Genomic DNA, 26,192 nt, shown 5'->3' with positions numbered 1-26,192 from the left:
TGAAGTCCCGACTTTTGTCTTTTGAGTCTTTTTTTAGTCTGAGCACCACTCTCACCACTACAGTGGTCATTTATGCTCATTTTCTGCCCTCGCAGGCGACGGGTAGATGGAATTCATGCTACTGTTTAGATGTATGGATTCAATAACTCACCAGGATCAGTCTGGACCCTGTTCATTTGTGAATATTAGATATAATTTAGTGTTTAAGTTAACTCTTTAACTTGGAAAAAGGGGTTTAACAAAATATTCTGAACCCATAAACCTTTCTGTGGCTTTTAACCATCAGAAAGGGAAAGTTTATCATTTTTAAGATCTGCTTATTTGGTTTCTTACATCATGATAAGATTGTTACCACTTAAACCTGTTTTTAGAATATAAAGATAATTAGCTTAGCTTAGCATAAAGACTGGAAACAGGGAGAATCAGCTCACCTGTGTTGACCTACCAGCTCCAGTTGTTAGGATTAGGGTTAGCTGTTAGAGCCAGGCTAGCTGTTTTCCCCCTATTCCCAGTTTTTATGCTAAGCTAACTGGAGCTTTATTCTTCACCCACAGATGTGACGGAGGAACCGATTCTCGCTTCTCACAATCGGAGAGAAAAACAAAAAAGAACATTTTTCAAAAAGGCAAACTATTCTTTTAACTCAACAGGATACATTAAGATTATATCATCAGATATTTCCTGTTCAACGTTGATTTCCTTTTTTATTGAGTGCCCAGCAACACGAGCCTTCAGCAGAGCAGAACTTGTCCAGGCAAGAAAACGACTTAATATTAACAATAATTAATAATAATAATAATTTACGTAGGTATGTATTTATGAGATAGCCCTGACTATGTAAGTGTATCCATGTACGTACCTATCTGCTCCATTTCTTTCCTTTTTCCTCTTCTTTTTCCAGCTTTTTTATTATTTTATTTACTTGTTTACCTTATTGTTTACTCTGATTATAAGTTAAGTTATCCACTATAAAAATATACATTTTGCAGGAATTCTACAAGTATAAAGAATGTAAATGTTTATAAACTCCTGCAATGAAGTTAAAAATAAATAAATAAGTTATAATAATAATAATATATTGGATTTACAGTACAGCAAAAGTCTTATGCAGGTGTGAAAAATGCCTAGAAGAATTGATGCTGGTTTGAAGGCAAACGGCGGTCACACCAAATATTGATTTGATTATGATTTTTTCTGTTCACTCACTTTGCATTTTGTTAATTGATCAAAATAAATTATTAACATTTCTATTTTTGAAAGCATTCTTTTTTACAGCATTTTTTTCACACCTGCCTAAAACTTTGGCACACTACTGTATATAGCGCCTTTTTACAAAACCCAAGGATGTTTAACTAACAAACAAATAAACCAACAAACGAATAAATGGTGTTGCACGGTGGTCTAGTGGTTAGCACTCTCGCCTCACAGCTAGAGGGTCGCCGGTTTGACTGCGGCTCTTCTGTGTGGAGTTTACTTGTTCTCCCCGTGTCAGTGTGGGTTCTCACCGGGTACTCCGGCTTCCCACAGTTCAAAAACATGCAGTTAGGTTTAACTGGTGACTCTAAATTGCCCGTAGGAGTGAATGAGAGCTTGATTGTGTGTATCTATATGTCAGCCCTGTGATGGTCTGGCGATCTGTCCAGGTGAACACGCCTCTCGCCCAATGTCAGCTGGGATCAGCTCCAGTACGGATAAGCGGCTGAGGATAATGAATGAATGAATGAATGAATGAATGAATGAATGAATGAATGATAAATAAACAAATGTGACAATCATTGTTGGAGAGGTTGTTCACTGTAGTGAACAGATGTTTATTCAAGTTATGAGGCTTTGTGATTATCATTACTTTGTAGGTTAAGGAAAATATTGTGATCTGGGTTATTTTAGCCACATTTGTTATGCAACTTACATTAGTTTGTTGTAAGATGACTTTATTCTGGGTGAAAATCCTGTATTTGTCTGTTTTTGACTTTTTATACTGAATCACCTGACTTCCTCCTTTAGTCCTTTAAAGGCTCATGGTAACATGCTTTATATATGAATTATAGTGCATTATTTTATTTGATAATGTTGCATCTTATCATTACTACCACTGGCAACAGAAGCATGATAAAGCTAATTAGAGTCATTTAATGATGTGAGGGACCTGTTCTGGTATTAATATTGGAGTATTTTGACTACTTTTATTTGTCATTTGGAGACGTAGCAGTCATTTCCATGATTTGTTATAAGTCGATAACAACCAAAGGACCCACAGTAAAGGAACTGATGTGTTATAAACTGTTAAAGTGTCGCCTCAGCTGAGCGAACCTCCAGCCTCTCAGAGCTCCGCCCATCATCACCTCCCCTCTGAGGCGTGAGAGAAAATGGTGGGGAGCACGAACTTAAAACCCCCAAAAAGCCTCCATCATGGTACCACGTCACTCTCAGGCCTGATGGGCTCGATAGCAGCTCCATGTTTAATACCTGTGTTTTGAGTTAAAGGTGAGAGGACTGTCCTCCTCTCTCAGGATCTGACTCTGTGCTTCACAGTTATCTGTGTTTGTCTGACACACATAAAAACTTCAGCTGAGGCCTTTTTTCTCTTTTTCTTGGTCTGGTTTTCTTCTCGTCTCTGCATCTGGATTTCTCAACAGTCCCAGCCCCCATCCAAACTCTCCACCCCTCCCTCTTTTCTCTCTCTCTCTGCCTGCTTGCTCTCTTTTTCTCCCACCAGTGCAGACATCCAGTCAGACACACAGAGTGGATGGAAAATATGACTGGATCCTTCCCTGACTTCAGATAATGTGCAAGACTGCTGGCAAGCGTGGCACTAAAAACAGGGAGAGAGAGAAAGTATACCAGAGAGTGAGAAGTTTATCTGAAGTGCTGCTCTTAGTATCACATGGAGTGCATCCTTTGGCTCATTTTTGTAGTCAGTTTATGTTGAGATTGCTGCAGAATATGTCCCAACATGACGTGCACAAGCCCCATCAAAGTGTTCCCTCATCTGACGACTCTTATGTAGATTATCTGCGTATTAGCACGACGTCAGAGTTCACAAGACTAAAACCAGAGAGCCCCTGCTGTGCATGTGGGTGTCATGTTTCACAGCCACAATAGCACAGAGAGGAGAGGGGAGGCAGCACCATTATGATGGGATGGAATATTCTTCTCTGCACACACACACACACACACACACACACACACACACACACACACACACACACACACACACACACACGAAAAAAAAGGAAAAAGTGACACAAGTTTGCGTCTCCAAATTGGACACACATGTCATGAACTATTCTGAATCATCACCTTTTGATATTTGTGCAGTTTTCGTCTTTCACTGACGCTTTTTTAAAAGAGATATGTCGCTAAATTGATGCTTCTGGTGTCAGTTGAAGTTTCCAGTTGACCTGCAGTCTCTTCAGGGTGGTTTGACGCCGGTCTTTCCCAACATCTGGGAAAGTTAGTCAGAGCTTTTACTGCCCTGGCCTCTCATTCCCTAGTTTTCTCTCTTCTTCTTTTGCCTGAATAGCACATCAGTATGCATACTAAAGTAGAGGCTAAATAAAGCTTTAGGTTGTTTTTTTAAAAGTCTTTTATTTGTAGTCATCCTTACACTTCTATCAGTGTTTTTCAGATCTCTTAGTCATGCTCAGGACTTTAATTGCTCCTCAGCATCACCAGATGTAAACTTTTAACTTATAAATAGCATCTAAGAGCCATGATTTGAGGCTAACGTCTGACTCTGCCACAGTGAGTGTTTGCAAAGAATGAATTCGGGGGGAAATGAGCTCAGAGAGCCCGTCTGGAAAGGTCGTTACTGCAGCTGCCTGCCTGCCGCCCCTCTGCAGGCACTCATAAATACTGCGGCCTATGGAGATGCTCACATGTGAGGAGGAACGGGGGGAAAGTAGGAGGTGCAGCTGGAGGGTGTAAGAGAAGGAAATAAAGACAAACAAAGCAGAGAAAGACGAGTGTAACCAAGTTAAGGGAGGTTTTAGGTTGTCAAATGGATTAAAAAGGGAAGATGGGAGGCTCCATTATTTCTAGAAGTGAAAAATAGAGACAGCAGGTAACCTCAAACTGAAAGAGACTGGAAATGGAAATAGGGAAGCCTGTAACTATGTAGGGAAAAAATTCCCATCTGTCGGATGACTCATACTCTCCCCTCAGCCACAGAGAGAGAAATGAACCACGTCCTAGTTTTTACACAGCCTGGACAAAAGCTCACAAACGTCTTATTACACTTAAATATTTCAATGCACTCTTGATGTTTACATTTGTTACGTCTACATTCTTTAGGCTCGGTCTATCTGGAGTGAATATTACCTCAAAGTCTGCCTTGTTGTTTGATAGATTTCTGGAGAAAGTGGATTATTAAAACCTTCTAAAACTCCTAAAAAGTAAATCTGTCGCTTGTACAATCTCTCCCAAGTTTTTAAAGTACAAGCTTGGCAGTCTGCATCTTGTAGGAATAACTTTGTTACAGACGAGCAGAAGTTAAAGGCATTAACTGAACTGTCCAATCTCTAGACGTTTGTTCTTTTGGACAACAGCAGAAAAAAAAAATAGGCTACAGAAACATAAACTCAGACATTTCTTTGCAGATCCTTTACTTAAGTAAAAGTACTAATAGTACATATATAATCTAAATATATTATTAGATTATTAATATTGATGCATTTATTCATGATGTCAACCTAGGGCTTAATACACTGTTATGTGGTTTCATTTATAAACTTGTGTAATCATTTTAAATTTATATATTTCTTCATGTTAAATCCTGACCTGAAAAGTAACTAAAGCTAAAAGCACAATGTTTGCCTCTAAATGTAGTGGAGTAAAGGTATAAAATTACATAAATGGAAATACCCAAGTAAAGTTCAAGTACCTCCAAATTGTACTTAAGTACAGTATATGAGTAAATGTACTTAGTTACATTCGACCACTGATAGCATGCATGGAAAAGAAACAAACACCGTAACATGCACTGATGACACTTTGCTGAGCTGTAATTGCAAGATGAAAGCCGAAACCATTTAGAGAATATATGTTACTGTACCAATAACATAAAATCAGATCTTTATGGCGTGTATTGTCTTATTATCTGTGACAATATCAGTAAAACCTGCATGATAGAGTTCAGATCATTGCCCCATTGCATCTGCTCCTTATCTCAGAAACTATGATATTTATATTTATACAAGATATAATTCAAGGATGATCATCTTTTATCGCAGCTGAAATGTTTGTTAGTATTCTCTCAGGTTTCCACCTTTTTTCGGGCTTTCTGCTAAATACATTGATAGAATGAAACTCTTACTGAAGTAACTTCTTGTACTTCTGGTAACTTACGATATCTTACAATTTTGAGGTAACTTTACTCGAATGTTTCTACTTTATTTGCAGTATTGCTACAGTTTTCTTTCATAGACTTTTATATTTGCTGCACAGAGATTTCCCCTCAGAATACAGAAAGTTTAAAATTATTTTTATGGTACTGAAGTAAAAGTTCTGAGTACTTCTTCCACCTCTGACCAGGATTAGCCTCATTACTTTTATGTGTGCAGTTATCTCAGAAGTTTATGATAAAAGAATGAAAACCACCTCACTCTTGAGGAGGCCGGAGCAGTAATATTCATCTGTGCACCATATGTGATTGTATCTTATGGAGGAGAAGAAATACTCTGGGCCTCTGCAGGAGCTCCACCAGATTCATACAAACTCTGTTATAATATAAAGCATTATATGATAGTCACTAAACACTTTCTGATGATCTCAGTATTAACCTGCATGTCTTATTTGCTGTGATTCTACTGGAACATGTGTCTCATCCATGTGAATCAGTTTAACCTCTCTTTAACCCTTTGTAGTTTGGGACTATTTTGTCGGTTTTGTTAGCCTGTATAAACAACTTAAAAAGTGTTCACCATGCCATGTTGGTATCATTGTTTTCAGCACAACCTTACCTATATGAACTGATTTTTTTTTTTCATTTTTACTTACTGGATCAACATTTTCAACACAAAAAACACACAAAATTACAAAAACACACATAAAAAAACCAACATGGTCTCACAGAAATCCGTGAAATAGCCACGGATTTGCTTCACTCAAAATCCGTGGAATAGCCACGGAATCACTCAAATTTCCGTGAAACTGACACGGATTTCGCTACAATGCAAGTTAATGACAGTCATATCCCGTGGCTATTCCAACATACAAAGTGACTATGTACATTCACTGAGTGAATATTTAGAAAATAAAACTTATATTTCTTGCTAGAAATGTGATCAAAATCCATTTTTATGCAGAAAATAAGTCAAAATATTGATTTTTTCACTAAAAATGAGAGAACTGTCCGCCATGTTTTTTGTTCTGACCGACGGGACCTTGAAAGTCACGTGACTTGGAACAAGCCAATAGCCACGGGATATGACTGTCATTAACTTGCATTGTAGCGAAATCCGTGTCAGTTTCACGGAAATTTGAGTGATTCCGTGGCTATTCCACGGATTTTGAGTTAAGCGAATCCGTGGCTATTTCACGGATTCCTGTGAGACCAGGTTAAAAAAAACACTTAAAGCACAAAAACACACCGAAAACACATAATTTTTTTTTTTTTTTACAAAAAACACACAAAAAATTACAAAAAACACACAAAAATTGACAAAAACACACACAAATTGACAAATATCACAAAAAAAAAACATTAAAGACAAAATATTGCATTCAAAATGTTGATTACAAACTGCAAAATTTGAAAAACCTCTGCAAAAACGTACACTTTGTTGAGGTGTTTTTTTAACCTTTGCTGTAAAAGGATCGATGCACTAAAATGGACATGGAAACTTCTGAAAAAGCAGGGCTCGATGCTGCTTCGTTTTTATGTTGCAACGTCATGAAGAAGTCTTGCGCCGGTGCTTTCGTGGACTCCAGAGGGTTCTGCCCGTGTTGTTTTCTTCAGGTCCCCGGTGCCTGACGTCCCTCAGCTCAGGATGAGAAGGTGACTCCCTCCAGGAGTGAGCAGCAAACCAGAGGAACGATGTCCGGAGGTAGACCACACTCTGCCTCTTTGTTTGTGTTATTTGTGTGGAAAAAAAACTGTTAGCTTTTAAGGTTGAGGTGCCTTAATGAGAAAGGGAATCATATGACTAATGGACTTCATGTTGACTTCTTAAAAGCAAGAGATTTCTGCCAACAGCACAAGTTTAAGCACCATCATCTGCAACAGGCAGTTTGTTTTCTGATCATCTTCAAGCTATAGGATCAAATAAAAGCAAAAACAGGGCAAATAATCATAATAAAAAAAGGAACGCTTGGAGAATTTCATTACATTCGGTCCACTTGGACTTTAGGATGAAGAAAGGATGACCTCACAAAACAGGTTTTGGTCATAACTCATTTACTCATACGCTATTTATGATTAAAAAAATGTCACACAAATGTCTAAAAAAGTAAAAAGAAATGATGAAGTTATGACATTCAGGGATCCAAAAGGCCAACTTCACTGTAACATCATAATGTTATGCACAGACACTTACTCAACGTCAGGAACAAAAGGGAAAATTGTGACCAGATTTCAGGTTTAGTCTGATACTAAATTGGTGACACTAATATCTTGAAGCTTTGTTATAGATCTTTTGTGTGTGAAGCATCCTCATTTTAGAACTTGTAGCTCCTTTGGCACAACATTTTTGGAGCCATGACCATCTGAAGCATTCTCTACTGTCATGGCTACAACTTCTGTCCTCAGGTAGTTCACCATGAGTTCTTTAGTTTAGCTGATGTTGAGTTTCAGGTGATTGTCGTTGCACCACATGACAAAGCCCCCGATCACTCCTCTGTAATCTCTGTAGAGGAGACAGCATGACTGGACATGACTCTCTGAAATCCCACCTGTCCATATAAGTGATAGCATCCAATTATACAATCACTTAATTATTTTTTTATAAAATTCTGACAAAATATTACATATATGAGTCTGGACGGACATAAATGTAAAATGCAACTTGACTGGTGTCCAGAGGCCAAAAGCATCATTTTCAAATATAAAAAGAATAAGGTATCGGCATGCTTCTTTTCCATATAAATAAACAATTATGTAAAAAATAGAAAATAAATAAAATAAATAAAAATAATTTAGTGAAAATTCCATTAAAAATTCAAGTCAAGTGAAAAAATAAATAAAAATAAACTACATTAAAATGAATCAATAAAAATAATAATAAATTATTGTTTAAATATAATATTATAATTTATTTGTTTTCTGTTCACATCCGTCCACAGAAAGTATATTAGGCCTTCTGTGTAATTTCTATATTATTATATATGTCTTATACCATGTATACTATACTGTATATATCCTCACCATATATTTAAATATCTATTTATTAATTGATGTTCATATCAATACATGCAACAACCCATTTAACCTATTTAACCTGCTAAAATATATTTTCCCTAATGTGCAATCAATCAATATCTGAAAAATGCTAAATACTCTCAGGAAAAACAAACACAGAAAATAATATAATTATAATAAATGCCAAATAGCAGCCATAATTTAAGTAATTAATTTAAATATATAAGGTGTACATATAAGGTTTTATGTTCTTTATTCTGTTTTTTATATCTATGTTTTTATATCTATGTGTCTGTATCTTGATCTGCTGTGCCGACTAAATTCCGCCACTGTGGGATAAATAAAGTCTGATCTTATCTTATCTTACCCAGCCTGACACTCCTTTTATCTCCATCTCTACTCTGAACTCAGTTAGGATTCATCTCCTTTTATTAAACCAGTTTTTTGGGGCAGTGGGTCCCTGAGATATTTGTGAAGTCACTGTTCATACACCAACTGCACGCTGACACATCTCAGAGGCATCCGCTGCTTTTTAAGACTCTCTGTTGAATGGAAAATATTCAAACTCCTTTAAAAAAAAAACCCACACATTTTCCTCTCAGATAAATGTTCAGGGTCTGTAGTTTGCCTCAGCACCCTGTTTCATTCTCTTAATGAATTACCCCACTGGGAAAACTCTCTCTTTGTTTTGGGTAAAGAGGAAACGTCTGAGCATGTGCAGCAGATCCTCCGAGCTCCATCAGATTTTGAGTTTGCAGTCCAGCCCGAAGTTTGCTGAGCACTTCAGAACGGGCTGAGAAGAAAAAAGTGACCTCAATAGAGAAGAATGCAGTGTGGTCTGTTCTCCCTCCCCTAACATCCAGCATGGGCAGAAACGACTTCTCTTAACCCGCTGTTTAGTGTGCACGCTCTGAGCCATTTAAAGGCCACAGCCGCCAGCCTCTTCTCCTCCGAGCTCACTTATTTCACCTCCTCTTTTCATGGGGAGGATGCGAGTAAAGTTGCCACGTTAAACGCTTTCTCACTTTTAAGATTGTTCTGAGGAAACAAGTTGCTGGTGGACATCTTTGTCTACAGCAGACATAAAAAATACACATCGAAAGCCTTCAGTTGTTCCACAGTTTGGCTCAGATATCTAGTAATGTTTCCTGATGTTTTGAGCACCAGCCAAGGCTTCGGGAATGCCATTTCTTTCAGTCAAGTAAACATATTCTGATCAAACATGCTGATAGCAGCTTTTACTTCCTTTTGCCATCATGCCTTCCCTTCTGTTTTTTTCTGTTGATAGTGTTTGTAATTGTAATTCCTTGCAGTATTACGAGTCATCCCGGGCCTATCTTGTTGCAGCAAAGGAAATGTTGAGAAATGGAAAGTAGAGAGCATACTGTGCATCTTTTCTCCTCCATACTGTTCAGTAAATCTTGATTATATCAACTGAAAATGTGCATGATAAATAAGACGTAGAGGAGATAATATTAGGTCATCCTTCACCTTGTTCAAATCAGATGTTTGGCTGTTTTGGTTCCTTGTGACCTAATTTTCTACTTCAAGTGATGCAGCTCAGTCTGGCTGTTATTGTGGCTCTTTTGCATACATTGTTTACCATGTTGAGTTTCACCACGGGCGCTTTAGGAGAAAAAATTTCATGCATGATGAGGTATCCTGATGCCAGCCACATGCGCAGAGAGCCTCTCTGCTGCTCGAGGAGGAGGAGGAGTTCAGATTTATGCTTGCCTCCTGTGTCACCCTGAAAATGCAGCACTAACAGCTTTCAGATGTTGTTTGAGAGGAAGTATGGAGGAGGGTGCTGGCACTGGTGCTGAACGAATGATGCAAATAATCTATACTAATAATATAGGCACTTAAATATTAGTCAGTAACAGTTTGAGAAGCATTGGAAGTAGGTGGCGTTGACTGGTGTTCACACCGCTGCACCTTTTTCTCACATTCAGTATAGAGTTGTAACAGAGAGTGTTGTGTAACATGCATAACAATATCTTAAAACTTAAAATGAGCAGTTTTTGTTGAGTCTATATTGTAAGTGTGTTGACCTGATCACATGGTATGTTTCCAGGCCGTACTTCTGACATTTTCACCAACATTATATTGAAAATTGCACCAATGTTTTTTTTTTTTACAAATGGCAAAAAAATGCATACAGTCATACTAGCCGCCCTGTGAGTCTCTGCTTAATATTAAAGTCCTACTTGGTAGTTTGGAGCTCCCGGAGCTCCCCTTATATTTCACAACACTGTCGTAAAAAACTCCCTTGTGGCACCCTCCCCCTTTCTACTGATGATTATGTGCCTTTGTTGTCCCATATAAGAGACATACAGTGAAGGAACACATAACCTTGGCTGTCTGTAGACACAGAGAGCGACATCCCAAAGCAACAGTCGATACAATCAGCTGCTGCCGAAAACAAACATTAGCTTTGGAGCTAGCTGATAGCCAGCCAGTGGAAAACGATGGTGATGGACTGATCACATTTACAAACATAAGAAATAAGCAGAAAGAGAAGTGGCACTTAAAGTCTCACGAGCAGAATCTCCAGGTCATCTTCTGTTTTGGATCCCTCTGTTTCCCGTAGCTCTGAGTAACCAAGGTTCAGCTCCCTCTCCCTCACCTCCTCCACCGAACACCGCAGTCTTATTCCTGTTCAGCAGTGTACTCAACATCAGTAGATTCCACTTTTTGTAGGTCTCTGTCTCAGGCAAAGAACACAAATGTAAGGATATCACTGAATTACCTGTGCATTGTCTGATTTATTAGCATACTTGCATTTGCAGTGTAAAGTTATGTCAGCCCCGATGTTGTTTGAGAGAGCTGCAGAAAACAAATAGTGGAGATCCAGTAATGTACATGTTAAATAGGCGACTTTGCCTGGCCGTAAGAACGCATGGCCCATGTTTTGATCATTTTCAGTTTGAAAACACTAAGTTGAACCCTGGTTCTTGTGTGTGAGGGCTGTGAGCTCATCCCCCCTCAGAAAAAAGTTGCAGATTTATGAAATTAATAGTGGCAAATCTAGGAGAAAAAAGTCTCACATTTATGAGATTCAAAGTGGCAAATCTCCGAGAAATTTTTTTGCAGATTTATGAGATTAAAAGTGGCAAATCTACGAGAAAAAAAATTGCAGATTATGTTTCCAAAGTCAATCAACAATCGTGTTAATTGTCATTTCAATATTCACCGGAATTATTGTGATTAGGATTTTTGCCATTATTTCCTGCTGCTGATACAAGAGGAAAAGTCTGTCTGATAGGGTTAGGGTTAGAGCCTGGAGAGACCAACCAACACTGAGAGAAGTCGTGAGATATGATGCACATTATTTTTACTCTGATAAACCCACATGTGAGCATTTCCTTTAGATCTTCAGGTGAAGTTCAGTGTCTGAGGACTTGCTCAGGTTTCTTCCTTTTCTCTTGAACTCTGGCAACAACTGCAGGAGCTAATCATGTTTTTTTGATGATTCAATATCAAAAGCAGTTATAAACTTTCTGGGTGAAAGTCTTTCTGAAGCTGTAATTCCCTGCTGACAGCTCACATCACGCTTCCTCCCATTATTCATCCTCAGTGACAGTAAGGTGCCTGCTGGAGCTCTGCGCTGTCATTAAACCCAACAACTGTAATTTTTTTGCTCTGTTCTTTGCACCTGCATGTGCAGTTAAGTTACACAGACACCTGGAGAGCTTTGAAACCAGGTGAGCTTGCAGACCTGTGTACAGTTTCTCCTGTTTGTTTAACTGAGAGGCCTTGTTGCCTCCTGAAATGCTGCATTTAACTGCACCTGTTAAAATGCCACATAAAGACAAAACAGTCACTCCTTCGGCACCCTGATTTACTCAAAGTCTGCCTCTCAGGTAATTAAATATTATCTCATATTTTTTGTCATGATAATAACATTTCTAGACATACAACCGTCCCAAAAACACTCAGTTTTGTTATTTATTTGTCCATATAAGCCTTTGAGTGTCCTTATGGTGCATCAGAAAGTTTCCATATTCTCTTATCCTGCTCTTAGATTGAGCTTTGACGCCACAATGACTTGAAATAAAGTGCATTACGTCCTGATGAGTGCAGAGAGCAGTGAGTGGATATCACAGGGAGTCTCTGGCGTTGGACTGAGACTTGAGCTCAATAAACTCTCGTCCTAAAATAAATGCAAAATTAGAGGGTTATAGAAAGGAGAAGAAAAAGGCCACTGGGCTTGGTTCTTGGCCCCACGCACTCCTCGCTCTGGAGTTTTCTTTCCTGTCTCCTATTATTCCTGGTCTTCTGCCTGCATGAGTCAAGAGAGAGAGAGAGGGAAGGAGAGAGTGGAGGGAGGGGGAGGTGAGACAGAGATAGACAGACAGACGAAGAGACGAGGTGGAAGGAAAGGGAAAGACTGGCTGTTAAAACACGGGTTAGAATGACAGAAGAAATGCAGAAAGATGGTGTTCATGTGAAGCCGTTTTGCAAAAACCTGTAGTTTCAATCAAAGCTCAACTCCCCTGGGTAGCGAAGCAGTTTCCTGGTCACCAAACTCTAATCTCTAGGACTCATTTCACCCGTGCATGTAGCGTGACAAAACACTGGGATTTAAAATAGGAAGAAAGCTATTTATTCTGATTTATGGTCCCATCAAATCTGCATTTATAATGTCAACATTTTGTATCAAATTCAATTAATTCCAGTAGAATCCACGATCAGTGGAAAGTAAATCGGCCTGGTTTTTTTTTTAAGTTCAGTTAAATGCAATATTGGTGAAGTTTGACATAATAACCCATGAGAGGAAGGAGAGTTACAGTTTATTAAAATTATTGCACTAAAAAATGTAAAATTTATTTATTTAACCTTGACAGGTTGTGTGTTAGTAACACAAATTACGACACGTAGGCACGTATTGTAGCTCGTTCTAAAAATAGCACACATGTCGCATACTCGTAAAAAAGGCTGCAGTTTCTGTGGATTTATGTTATAAAACCACTGACTTAGGTTTAGGGCAGAAACCTCCTGTTAAGCTGTTATAAAAGACAGTTTGTGTAATTTGCATTTTTTACGTAACTTGCGGTGGTCACGTGACCCTTTTAACTACTTCTGGCATTTACATACATTTATTTACTGTTTAATCAATATAAAAGGGCTGCGGATGCATTACAGCGGATGGTGTAATATGTAAATATAGCTCGTAATTTGTTGCCTGTACACACGGCCTATATTGACGTTTTTGAGAGGAGAACAGGCTGTTATTTAAAGTGTGGTCAAAAGCAATATTGGGGAGATTGACGTGCAGATCCTTGACAGTGCTAACCTGTGGGAGGACGGAGAACTGCAGTTTATTAAAATTATTGCACTCAAAACTTTATTTAACCTGGTCTGTGGGGCTATAAAATACTCCCCAACAATCGTAGTCTGTAGTACAAATATATCTTTTGAATAAACTGTGAATTTATTGTTCCGTTAGTGTAACTGACTCCATCCTATCTTTATTAAAGGGAAGTAAAAAGCCCAGAACAGTGAAGATAAAAGAAGATCAGAGAGCTGTTGCAACTGGCTGGTGCAAGCATCTTCTACAATTCTACAAATCTACAATGTCATTTATCAGACGCTTTTATCCAAAGCGACGTACATTTTAGAGTTAATACAACACAAGCAAAGATAAAGTCAAGAAACAACAGAAGAGTCAGAGCCGTGGGTTCAGTTTGAGTCCGATAGGATGTATAAGTGCTTTTAGGTAGTGTGAGCAGTCAGTGCAATCAGTTTATATTTTATTTATTAATTTGTGTGTAGATCAAGTGTGTTCAGTAAAGAGTTGGGTTTTCAGTCTCTTCTTAAAGACTGATAAGGACTCAGCAGAAGGGATGGAGTTTGGAAGTTTGTTCCACCACTGGGACACGACAGAGGAGAAGAGTCTGGTTTGAGAGATAGTAGAGTATAGTTTGTAGAGCCAGACAAGTTCCACTGTCAGAGCGTAGTGGGCGGGAGGCTTTGTGGACCTGAACAAAGGAGTTCAGATGTGCATATGTTCCTGACTGGCTGGTGTGTTGAGGTGCTGAGACACCAGGTGAAAGCTAAGCTGTCCGAGAGGCTGTCAGTGAGCTTCTGCGGCCCTTGTTCTTGCAGTGTGTCCCACAGTAGTCGGCCCATGTCTAGAGCTTTTCAGGCCGTTTCGTGTGTTGAATCGACAGTCGAGTCAGTCACTCAGAAACATCACTTCAGCTTCAGCAAATCAATGCACAAGAAGAGAAATGGTGTTGAAGAAAGTGAGCAAATTATGAGTCAAGACGGCAGACATATAATATTTTCCAACATTTTCACAAAAACATCTGGAACGTAGCAACTGGAGACCGACTGATCGGCCCGGTTCAGGTGGACAAACACTTTATTTCATGCATCATAACAACCGATTGTGTATCTGCAGTCCTTGGTCTCCCAGTTTCCTTTTTGAAAGACAAAAACAGACGACCACCTCCTGCTGCTGTGGAGGGTTATTCTTTCTCACACAAGTGTGGGACGTGTGTGCTAGTTGGCCATTGGCTGTAGTCTTTGCAGTGAATTCAAGGTAAACTTTGCGATGTTGGTTTGGTGCATATGGGCCTAAAATGGCTTTAACTGCAGCCCTTCACCAACCAGTAATCACTAAGTCACCAAGCTGCTAGAAACACATATTTCATAGACACTTTCATTTTGCTGTGCCACTTTCTTGTGTGAGCAGGCCTTTATGTTTATTTACTGAGAGAAACAGAAATCCTCAGTAATCCTTTCTGCCGCCGAAAGAGAGATCATAGAAAGTTGGAAACTCTGAGTTGTTGTTTCTAATAGTTTGAATCTTTATTGATTAGTTCTTCACATCAACACACTTTTGTTCCATCTCAGACTACAGATGTTCTAAGACCGGTACAGAAATCCCTTTCCAAACACTCCTCTTCACTGTCCTAATCTCATTTCCAGTCACAACCTCGTAAAATGTGTTTAATGGCCAGGAGTGACAAAACCAGATGGTTTTGGATGCCAGAGCTGCAACCTGAGCGAACATCATCTGCAGCCGCCAACAGTGTGATCGATATTCACACCGAAACAAGTGTCTCGCTGGAAATCTTCCTCACTGAACACTGATCTGCAATATTTCCTTTGTGCTGTTCAGTTCAACGAAAATTATCTTCTCACCTGCATCTTTTACAACATCTGTTCTCTTTTATCATAAAAATGTATCTGGGAGCCTCTGCCGTCGTAATTCCACATCAAAGAGCAGCTTCTGTTTGAGAAAAAAGACACATTTACACAAACATTTATTAGAGTAAGTTGAGATTCACATGCACAGTAGCAGAGAGGCACTGTTGCTGCCCTCATTACTGACTAACGGAGAAGATCAAGGGCTCATTTTTAAGGTGTTCCAGCTCCCCTGGATGTTTTACAACATCTCCAGGTGCTTCTGTTGTTTAATCAGGAGCCAGAACCAGTTAGGGGCCCTTGCAAAGCGTACAGTAGGGGGCCAGGGGTCTCAGAGGCCCCGCTGAAGGCTGAACAGGGCTTCATTGTAATGTTTTACGGTGGAGGAAAGAATAATTTGGAAAAGTGTGACCTCTAACTATTGTTTTACTGTATCTATGATGTAAACAGTTGCTTATTTACACTCTCAGCCAGTAAGGAGCAACATCAGCATTGGTTTTTTCTCCTTTTTGCTCTGTTTTTGGTCTCCACCACCAATTTCCTGAGGGAAACATGTGGCTCTTCAGCTGCTAATGCTCCATTATGTTCATCAGCTGATTGATAACTTTGTCTTTTAGTGCTGGACAGATAGCGAGCAGTTGTTTTTCATTTGTTATCAATTGTTATTATTCTTAAAAAAAAGGATACAGCTGCTATAAATGAGACTTATGTAACTCTTTCACATAGATAACAACTAATACATTTACTTTATTCTTAGTTTTGTGCCATCATTTATTTATGACGGCATATTAGGGCCAAGTATGGAAAAAAAAAATATATATATATTTAGAGATTAAAGTGGCAAATCTTCGAGAAAATAGTCGCAAATTTATTAAATTAAAAGTTGCAAATCTAGGAGAAAAAAGTCCCAGATTAATGAGAATAAAAGTGGCCAATTTACAAGAAAAAAATTGAGATTAAAAATAGCCAATCTAGGACAAAAAAGTTGCAGATTTATGACATTAAAAGTGGCAAAACCATGAGAAAAAAATTGAGATTAAAAGTAACAAATCTACGCGAGAATAGTCGCAGATTTATGGGATTAAAAGTAGTAAATCTAGGAGAAAAAAGTTGCAGATTTATGATATTAAAAATTGTAAATCTAGGAGAAAAAAGTCACAGATTTATGAGACAAAAAAGTTCTAAAAATACGCTGTCGTGTTTATTAATTGTTTTGGTCATTATTTAACCAAAAATTTGCTGGATCACGGTTTTCAAATGTAAGACTTGAATGTAAGGCTATTTCACATTTTCACATTTTTCACAGTTTTTTTTAAATATTAAATGGACAAGTAATGGAGAAAATAATGTGCAGGATTAACAATGAAAATAACCATGAACCAGGAATATTTGAGTTAAACCTGGAGGAGTTAACTGACTGTTTATCCATGTTTAAAAGCTCTGATAACCAGCAGCAGGAGCCTCACAGAGTGACTGTAAACTGACACACACTGGCATTAAACCTGACTAAAACAATGTTTAGGATCTCTACTTCTTGAGCCAACAGCGCTGATTGTTGCCACTGGGCTTCTGCTGGTTATTCAGCAGATTAAGCTAAGCCAGGATCAGGCTCCTCAGAGTCAGGGCTCCATAAAGAGCTAATGGGGAGCATGCAGCAGGTAGAGGGGGCGAGCCTGCAGCTCCTAACAGGAGGAGATGTTTGGTTCTCGGTCAAACCAAGGAGAGTCAACCTTGACCCCCTGCTTGTAAAAAAAGCTCCTGCATTTCCATCTGTGCAACACAGTCAGCTGCAGTTCATCTTTATGAGAGGCTGACATGAATGCATGCTCAGTGTAGAATTGTTTTGTCAAATAAGAGAAAATTCTCAGTGTATTCATCTCACTTCAGACTTTTTATTTCTCCACAACTTTGCAGTCTTATTTTGAGAACTTCCCGACAAAATATTCTGACACACAATTTCTAAATTTTTTTGTTGTAATTTATACTTTTTTTCTAGTAATTTATATTTTTTTCTTGTGATTTTGATTTTTTTTTCTGGTAATTTTGACTCTTTTCAGGTAATTCTATTTTTTGCTGGTAATTTATACTTTTTTGTGATTTTGGTTTTTTTTTTTCTGGTAAATTTGACGTTATTCTGGTAATTCTACTTTTTCTGAAGGCAGATAAACTGTCTTTCTTACAGTAAAAAGAAATCATTTAAAAAAATGGTTAAAACCCCCCCAAAACTTTGCAGCGTTATTTCTACAGCTTGTATCACAAACATTTATGGAAGTCAACAACTGCAGCATTTTATCAAACTTTAATAAACTTTAAGCTTCACTGCCCTGTGCAGCTTTGATACGACTGCGTCCGTGAAATAACAGTGTCTGTAGCATGGAGCTAACACCATCTTTTTATGGCCTCAAGTCTTTGCAAAGACTTGAGGCCATATTTTTCAATTTGTGTGATTTTTTTTATGTGTGAAACATATGAAAGATACGAATGAAACATAAAAAATTATCATTATTTCGTCAACTTCTCAACAAAATATCCTATATATATACACACATGGTCTGTTTAATTCTGAAGAGTCAGCTTTTCAAAACCAACATGGCTCAGTTCAAAATTTTGTTTCAAAACAAAACTTCTCATCTCTTCTCTGATATTATTTTGACATCAGATGATTTGCTACCACTACACTTCATAGTGATATTTGTTCAAACAGAGAGACTGTTGTTCATTAGATCTCCTAGTTTCATATGATATCTCCAGTATATTCCTAAAAGTGAGCCCGCTACAGTTTGAAATATATGTATTTTAGCCTAAAAGACGTAAATATTCTGTTTTCTGAGGGAGTATTATTATCTTCCCTCAGAAGTAGCAAGTAACATTTTTACTAAAACAGTGTTTTACTCATATTTTGCTCGCAACTTTGGGAGGAGGGGGGCCCTGGTTCAGCTGGACTACACTTTAAAGTCTGGATGTACACACAGATCCAGCTCCACTCAGGCTGGCCCTCATCAAAGTCCACAATGTGGGTTAAGAGTCCACGTCACAGCTCAGACTGAGCGACCTCGTGTCAAAGTTTTGTCGTTAATTGGCAGTTTGGAATCGGTTTCTTCTCAGAAAGCTGATTCAGGCTGTTAAATTGTGTCTGTTTTGCAAAATATAGCTAATTTTAGAAGCATGGGTGAAAAGCGTGAAAAGTAAAGAACTGGGGAAATGTCTTGGTAACGTAATGATTTTTTAATGTTTTTTAGCAAGTTTTCAGTTTGCTACAAATGTCAAGACACTGAGAAATCCATTGTTTGATACTGCAGCACAGCATCAGAGTTTCTTCTTCAGAGGAAATACCACGGACGATATAGAGAAGAGACGAGAACAGACACCCCGAGCCAAACGGGTTGGAGATGGTTAGCAGCTTCTGAGGTCTCCACGTCACATGTTTAACTACAATAAGCTCTGGTGGAGGGTTTAGGGTGAGCTGGGAGTGGGAGTGGGCGGGTTGAAGTGGAAGCTCTGGCTCTGATTGGCTCCGGCCCATTGCCCATATTTAGATCAGTGTCACGTCCCTCCCTGGTTTGTGTTCAGCTGAGCTGTGGAATGAGAGGAAAGATGACTGGCTGCTCTCTTGCTCCACATCACATCATGGAAACTCACTGCGAGCTCGTTCACTGGCTCCCAACACACCTTGCTCTGTCATTTATTAGCTCTCTGTCTCTCCCCTGGACAGATTTACATGTTGGAAGTTTTGAAGGCCATGAAAGTTTTGTTATTTTCCTGGCTCATGACTGGAGCTGTAGATGGAAATCACTCATCAATAACACTTTCTGGTGTCTGCTTCTCCTTGAGGCCCCAGAGGGTCAAAGAATAAGATGATTATTGGGTTATTGGGATAAATTCAGCCCTGCCTTTCCTCTATCTTTACCTTTATTCCACATAAAGTACAAATATGTTAAAATGAAGTAAAACAGTCACACATGTGCCTGGATGGCAGGCCAGCAACCATTTGTTAAATTCTGTGTCATTGTGTTACAGCTTCCCAAATTATCTGTCCACGTTTGCAAGCAAAAGACTTAAAAAAAAGAAAAAGAGAAAAAGAAAGAAGAGGAGGTGCTCTTCTTTGCCTGACATGAAGTATCAACTTTTCATTTCCCAGGCCTGCCACATCAACAAAGGGAGTATACTTGGCCGCGATGCAAAGAGGAGGAACAAAAACAGTGTCGAGACAAAAAAAAAAGTAAGAATCGACCACAGAGGGGGAAAAAAGGGAGGGAGGAGCAGCCCGATCTGCTGGCAGAACTGAGTCTGTGTGATGATGGTGGTGGATGAATATGCACTTACAGTGACACCATTAACCTACGCTCAGTCTCTGTTACTGCTGCTGCACAGTGTGGATGTAAAGCTGCAGGACTTCTTAGATTAACCCTCTGGACCCTTTAATTTATTACCCTGTCAGGCCCATTGGGCTGAAAATGTCCACTTTCAAATAAATGCGATAAAAACTTTACAGCCATAAAGTGGCCATAAAGGGGTTTTTACATTTTAAATCTGACACTACACAAAAGCTAAATGTTAATGCTAATGCTAATCTTTGACATATCCCAGGCTGTGATAAAAACAAATGCCAGCCAAAAAATAGTTACCATGTGGAAAATAACTCCATTTCAAATCAAACTGGCATTTAAAGGGTTAAAATCACCAAAACTTTGAATGTTTGGTAGGTTTTTTTTCAGTAGGGCGGAAGTTGTTTAAGAGATCTATGCAGAAAAAAGTAGAAAACAATTTAACAATTTTTTTGTAAGAAAAGAAGGACTGTGCATATTTTAAACATATGAAATGTGCTCTTTACTGCATGAAGGAGACACTTTGGTAAAGCTGATGGAGTGAATCACCAAATATCTGACAGAACAGATGGTTTTAGTTAAATCACAGAGTCTCCCTACAGTCATACAGTGGAATATAATCTGCAGATTACAAAAATCTTAACATACAGGATCTGATGTCACTGCAGTGGCTGTTTACAGTTTTATGGCTTCAAGTCTTTGCAAATGAGGAAAGTAATGTATTGTGTTATTTTGTTTAGAGTTCTGCACCCATGTATGTAAAGAGGAGACTTGTGGGAACCCAGAGAGCCTAATTTCATTGAGATAGCATGACATCAGAGGTCACATGAGCGCTTTGAAAATCATCATGAAACATCAGAAAAGCCTAACTTTGTAGTGTTATTTTGACAACTTCCCAACACGATATCCTGGTCATTTTGTCTTATTTTTAAAAGTAATTTTGTGTCTTTTTTTGTCAATTTGTGTCTTTTTTTGTCATTTTGTGTCTCTTTTTTTTGAGTAATTCTGTGTCTTTTTTTTGTCATTTTGTGTCTTTTTTTTGTCATTTTGTGTCTTTTTTTGTCATTTTGTGTCTATTTTGAGCCATTTTATGTAATTTTTTGGTTATTTAACGTCTCTTTTTTTGTATTTTTGTGTCTTTTTTGGTCATTTTGTGTGATTTTTCATGTGAAACATATGAAACATACGAATGAAACATTAAAAAAAGCTTAACTTTGCAGCGTTATTTCGACAACTTCCCAACATGATATCCTGATGCACATGATGTTTATAGATTCCTCAGATCTTCTAGTTTCATAGGATCTCCATTCCTAGAAAGTGAGCCCGCTACAGTTTGAAATCTGTGCATTTTATGGTGGTTTTAGTTAAAGCACAGAGTCTCCCTACAGTCCTACAGTGGAATATAATCTGCAGATTACAAAATAATCTTAATATGCAGGATCTGATGTCACTGTAGTGGCTGTTTACAATGGAGGCCTGGCCTGGATGTCAGAGTAAAGGTCTGCCTGTTATGATCCGGGGTTTCAGTTGGCTCTCCGTTACAGAAGTGAGACTTTTCATTAAGTTTAATGGTTATACTTAACCTGATAATGACGGTGGCCACCCACATGTCAGACAGCACCCACAGCTTCCTGCCCTTTGACTTTAATAACTGCACTTAAAGCTGCACAGCCACCTGGCTGATTGTTCAGCTCTGCAGCCACATTTACTCTTCGAAAAACCTTCTTTTTTTGAATTATATTTTTCTTGAGAACCTGTAAACCTGAGAATAAATTATACGTTTCTGTGATGCCAGGGATCCTAACTGGGATCACAGACATTAACCCCTATTGTTTAGATTCTGCAGGATGTAAAGCTGCAGCACTGGACTCCTCTCACTCCTCAACATACCTGGTTCCAATGTCTTTAGCATGGAGCTGAAACCATCTTTTTATGGCCTCAAGTCTTTGAAAAGGAAGAAAGTACTGGATTGTGTTATTTTCTTTGCGCGTTCTGCAGCCTTGTATGTAAAGAGGAGACTTGTAGAGAGAGCCTATTTTCACTGAGATCACATGACATCAGAGGTCACATGACCGCTTTGAAAATCATCATGAAACATGAAAAAAAGCCTAACTTTGCAGCGATATTTCAACAACTTCCTGACATGATATCCTGCTCATTTTGTCCTTTTTTTGGTCATTTTGTGTCTTTTTTTGGTCATTTTGTGTCATTTTTTGTCATTTTGCGTCTTTTTTTGTCTTTTTTTGGTCAATTAATGTCTCTTTTTTGTTTAAATTTGTGTCAATTTTTGCTGTGCTCCAGAGTTTGCTCCATTGGGACAGGCTATAATCACGCTTAGATTCTGGAGGATGTGAACCTGCAGCACTGGACTCCTCTCAGCCCACTGCAACATGTCGGGGCGCTCTGCTCAGCTCTCTGCATTCCTGCTGCAAACAGATTTTTCCTGGAGCTCAGCCGCTTAACAAGACAAATGCTTTCCCTATCATCTGCAGCAGAAACAGTGATGTAGTCTCATATTATCTTCTGTTGGGATAACACTGCATGTATCCAGCTCTAAAAACAAGATGAAGTAGCTCTTAAATTTCAGTGTGCATGCTTCATCTGTCCTCTGTTCACACATTTTGCTCTCTTCCTCTCTCTCTCTTTCTCTCTCCTTTAATTTTCCTGTCTCTACCTGTCTTGCGCATTGCTGAAGTTCTTTATTTCACTCCCCCCCATGCTTCCGTTAAGCACCCAGTTAAAAGGAGTAGCCACCCTGGGGCGTCCTTTCTGGAGAGTTCACGAGGTAGGAGTGTGTCAGACTCCACCTTCTCCCACCCGATAAACCCACCCAGTCCCACCCAGCCTCTCCCTCCACTCTTCTGATACTTCTGAGACAAATACCAAACCATGAAATCATACCGTTTGTCTTTGCACTGATGGAGGGTCTCTGTGTTGATGCAAATTGATGCACGTTCTTATGATTGTTATTGTAGTGTTGCAGAGGTTTTTATTGTTCAGTTCACAGCAGTAAAATGTAGTTTAGTCGCCTCCCACTTCTAACCAGGATTCCTTTTGTTCCAAATTATCCAGATTTTTTTCCTCCATATTCATGAAATCTGATATCACACTGTGAGCGAACGCACTGTTTTCCTTCCTTTTTTACGCCCATAAAACTCAGGTAACATCCAACAAGAAACAGCAGAGAAAAGGTTGGATAAATGAGGGAAAGTGGAACATCTTTTTGTTCTGTTTCTGCACATGAATCCAATTCTTTAAACATCTGGAATCACTTAGCGCTGAGCTGCTGGCTGCATCGAGCTCTGCTCTGTGACTTCAGCTTCGGAAACAAAACCTTAAGGAGGAAAAATGAAAACAGTCCTGAAACAGTTAGTCTTGTTGGTTAGAAAACAGTCCATATAGTCTGTATGTTGTCATATACATACTGTTTTATTATGCCAATTTTCTGCTAATTACATCGTTCTTGCAAATTACTTCGAAATTACTCAGTGAGCAATGATCTCAAAATTTAACCTGAACCAGATAAGTGTGGCAGATAAAATCCAGACAGCATTTTTAACTTTTTTCCAAGCTTCTTGTGCAGATAGTAACAAGCAAAAAGCATCATAAACCTGCAGAGGTAAATCAAGACAAAGGTGTTGCTGAACTATCACGGCCCATTATTTCTGATCATGACTGAACAAAATCTTGTAGCCTTCAAAACTTAGTAAACCTAGTTTAAAATATGTGCCTTTTGTAGCCTAAAAGATGTAAACATTCAGTTTAAAAAGTAAAATTATCTTATTAAAGTAACATTTTTACTAAAATGGCATTTTGATGTATAGCTTATTCATATTTTACCATTTTGTGACTTGATTTTGTGCAACTTTTTTGACATTTTTGAGGAAAATATTACACATTTTACGCTGTAAATTGTAAGCTCATCAAAAAATGCATTGCTATTGATTAAATGTCTTTAAATCTTTAAGTTAGCTCCATTGGGGCGGACAGGCTATAATCACGCTCATGCATTCATACGTTTACACTCTGGAAATAATAAATCCTTAGTATAAGTTCTTTCACTTTCAATATTTCATTAATTTAACTGATACTAGGTTCAAATTTTAACTAAAATAATATTTTGCATTCAGGATTTTTGCTTCTTTATTATGTAGAGATCTGAATACTTAAAATTATTATTATAACTCATGCTCCACTTCAAAGCTTTTCCGGATTTTTTGATTTCTTCATCAATGGACAGAGATTGTAAGTTAGACAACCTTTAATCAGTCGAGTTCTGATTATTTGGTCAAACTGAAAAGTCACTCTCAGCAGCTTGTTTTAACACTAGTTGTTGTGATAATCAATCATAAATTTGTGTCACACTTATTGTCGTAAACTGTGCAAAGATAAAAGTCATTGTTTGCTTTGTGTGTGTGTTTGTGTACATGTGTGTGTGTGTGTGTGTGTGTGTGTGTGTGTGTGTGTGTGTGTGTTTGTGTGTGTGTGTGTGTGTGTGTGTGTGTGTGTGTGTGAGTGAGTGGGGTATTTAAGCAGCTCAAGACAGAGACACAAAGATATGGAAAACAGAATAAAGAATATAAAAAATAAGACATATACAGACATTCTATACACAAGTGTGTGTGTGTGTGTGTGTGTGTGTGTGTGTGTGTCAGCCAGAGAGAGAAAGAGAGAAAGTGATTCCTGGTCTCTGTTTGCTGCTCCTACCTTGAGGGCGGTACAAGCCATAACAAGTTGGCTGGCTCATTTACATTACCTGTAGCTATGTATATTCCATCCACACACACACACACACACACACACACACACCTCCACCAGCTGTACGGCCTTTATAACACTTCTCACATACTGTAGTAAAACAATATCTTAAAATAATTGTTTTGTAATGAAAATAACTCAGTTCAAACCTCTACTAAATACACAGCAATTGGAATGTTCTGTGTGTTTGGATGCAATAAAAAAATAGGAGGAATTCCAGAGAAATGGAGACAAAAAGGAGGATAAAAGTGACAAAATAATATGTGAAATATGTGCAGAAATGCAGACGCTCATTGGCATGAAGGATGCTAAAAAAAAAAGGCTTGGATTAGAAGTTATATTTGAAGGACAAACTCTCAGATCTAGAGGCAAAAGGTGGAGTCTCATTGTGGTCTCAGTGATGTCTTTGTCTGTGGAGCTGCAGTTTAATCACACTCAGTCTGCAGGCAGACCAAACGTCTGAGCAGAGAGAGGATGAGTCAGAGCAAGAAAAACCTCCAATCTGTTGTCTCAAGTAAAGAGAAGTCCTGATATTTCCACCTGGAACTCTTCAGATGCAGTCTGAGCTGAGAGGTCAGTCTGAAAACAGAGCAGGAGGGAAAACATGTAGGTACGACCCCAGAGGGAGCGTCACGCTGTGAGGCCACCAGAGGCCAGAGAAAACAGCCTTTCACTCACACAGGAGATCAGGACGGAGGAATTAGTGTCAGTCAGCTGGAGGCCCGTGTTTGTTTCCTAACCTCAGAGGAAACAGCTTGGCTAGATCTGATCACAGACTCCAGTGATAGTAGTTCTGAAGTGATAAACCCTGATAAACACAGGAAGAAGCACATTTTGACATGAGGCCAAAATAATAAACAGTGAATTAAAAGGCATTAGAGTCCGTGAAGGAGAATTGAGTGTGCCACCTCCTGGCCGAGTCTTTCTCATATCTGAGCTAAGTGGGAAAGTAAACAGTCGGTGTGTGAAGATCAAGACCGAAGCATGTCACAGCAAACTGTGAAACACTCTGCAAACAGTGGAGCAAACTGTGGAGCAAACAGGGCAGAGGGTGCTGGAGCTGAAGCTGAAGTTCAGTCATGAATGGTTGACTGAAATAAGAAACAATGCATTGTGAATTATCAGGTTTTGGTGCATATCTCTGCTTCTAAATGTAGTAATCCAACTTAAAATTCTGCTGCACCTGGCAAGAAGAAAAAGCGAGACGGAAAAAGCACTTTTCCATAAAACCCTTTTATTTTATTTTGTTTATCAGCTGTATTTGACAGGGATACGGTAATCATATATATTGTTGATGATTTGTTGAATCAACAGACACATAAAGCAGTGAGATAATGATTGGAGTTTTTACATTTTTTACTGCTATATTTGAGTTACTTATTAACATAGTCTTATCATAACATACTTTCTTACCAGAAGCAGCTCAAAACCAGATAATTGATAAGTGATGAAAGTAATTTTTTAGCAGAATTAAAGTTCAGAGTATTGGTTTGGCCCTCCGCAACCTTTGCATTATCCCATGTGGCTCCTTGAGGAAATTAATTGCCCAACCCTGTACTACACCTTAAATATTGTGAAAACAACGTTCCTCTGATTAC

This window comes from Centropristis striata, chromosome 21 (assembly GCF_030273125.1).
Source record: "Centropristis striata isolate RG_2023a ecotype Rhode Island chromosome 21, C.striata_1.0, whole genome shotgun sequence".
NCBI classification, from domain to species: domain Eukaryota; kingdom Metazoa; phylum Chordata; class Actinopteri; order Perciformes; family Serranidae; genus Centropristis; species Centropristis striata.
This window is presented reverse-complemented; position numbering follows the sequence as displayed.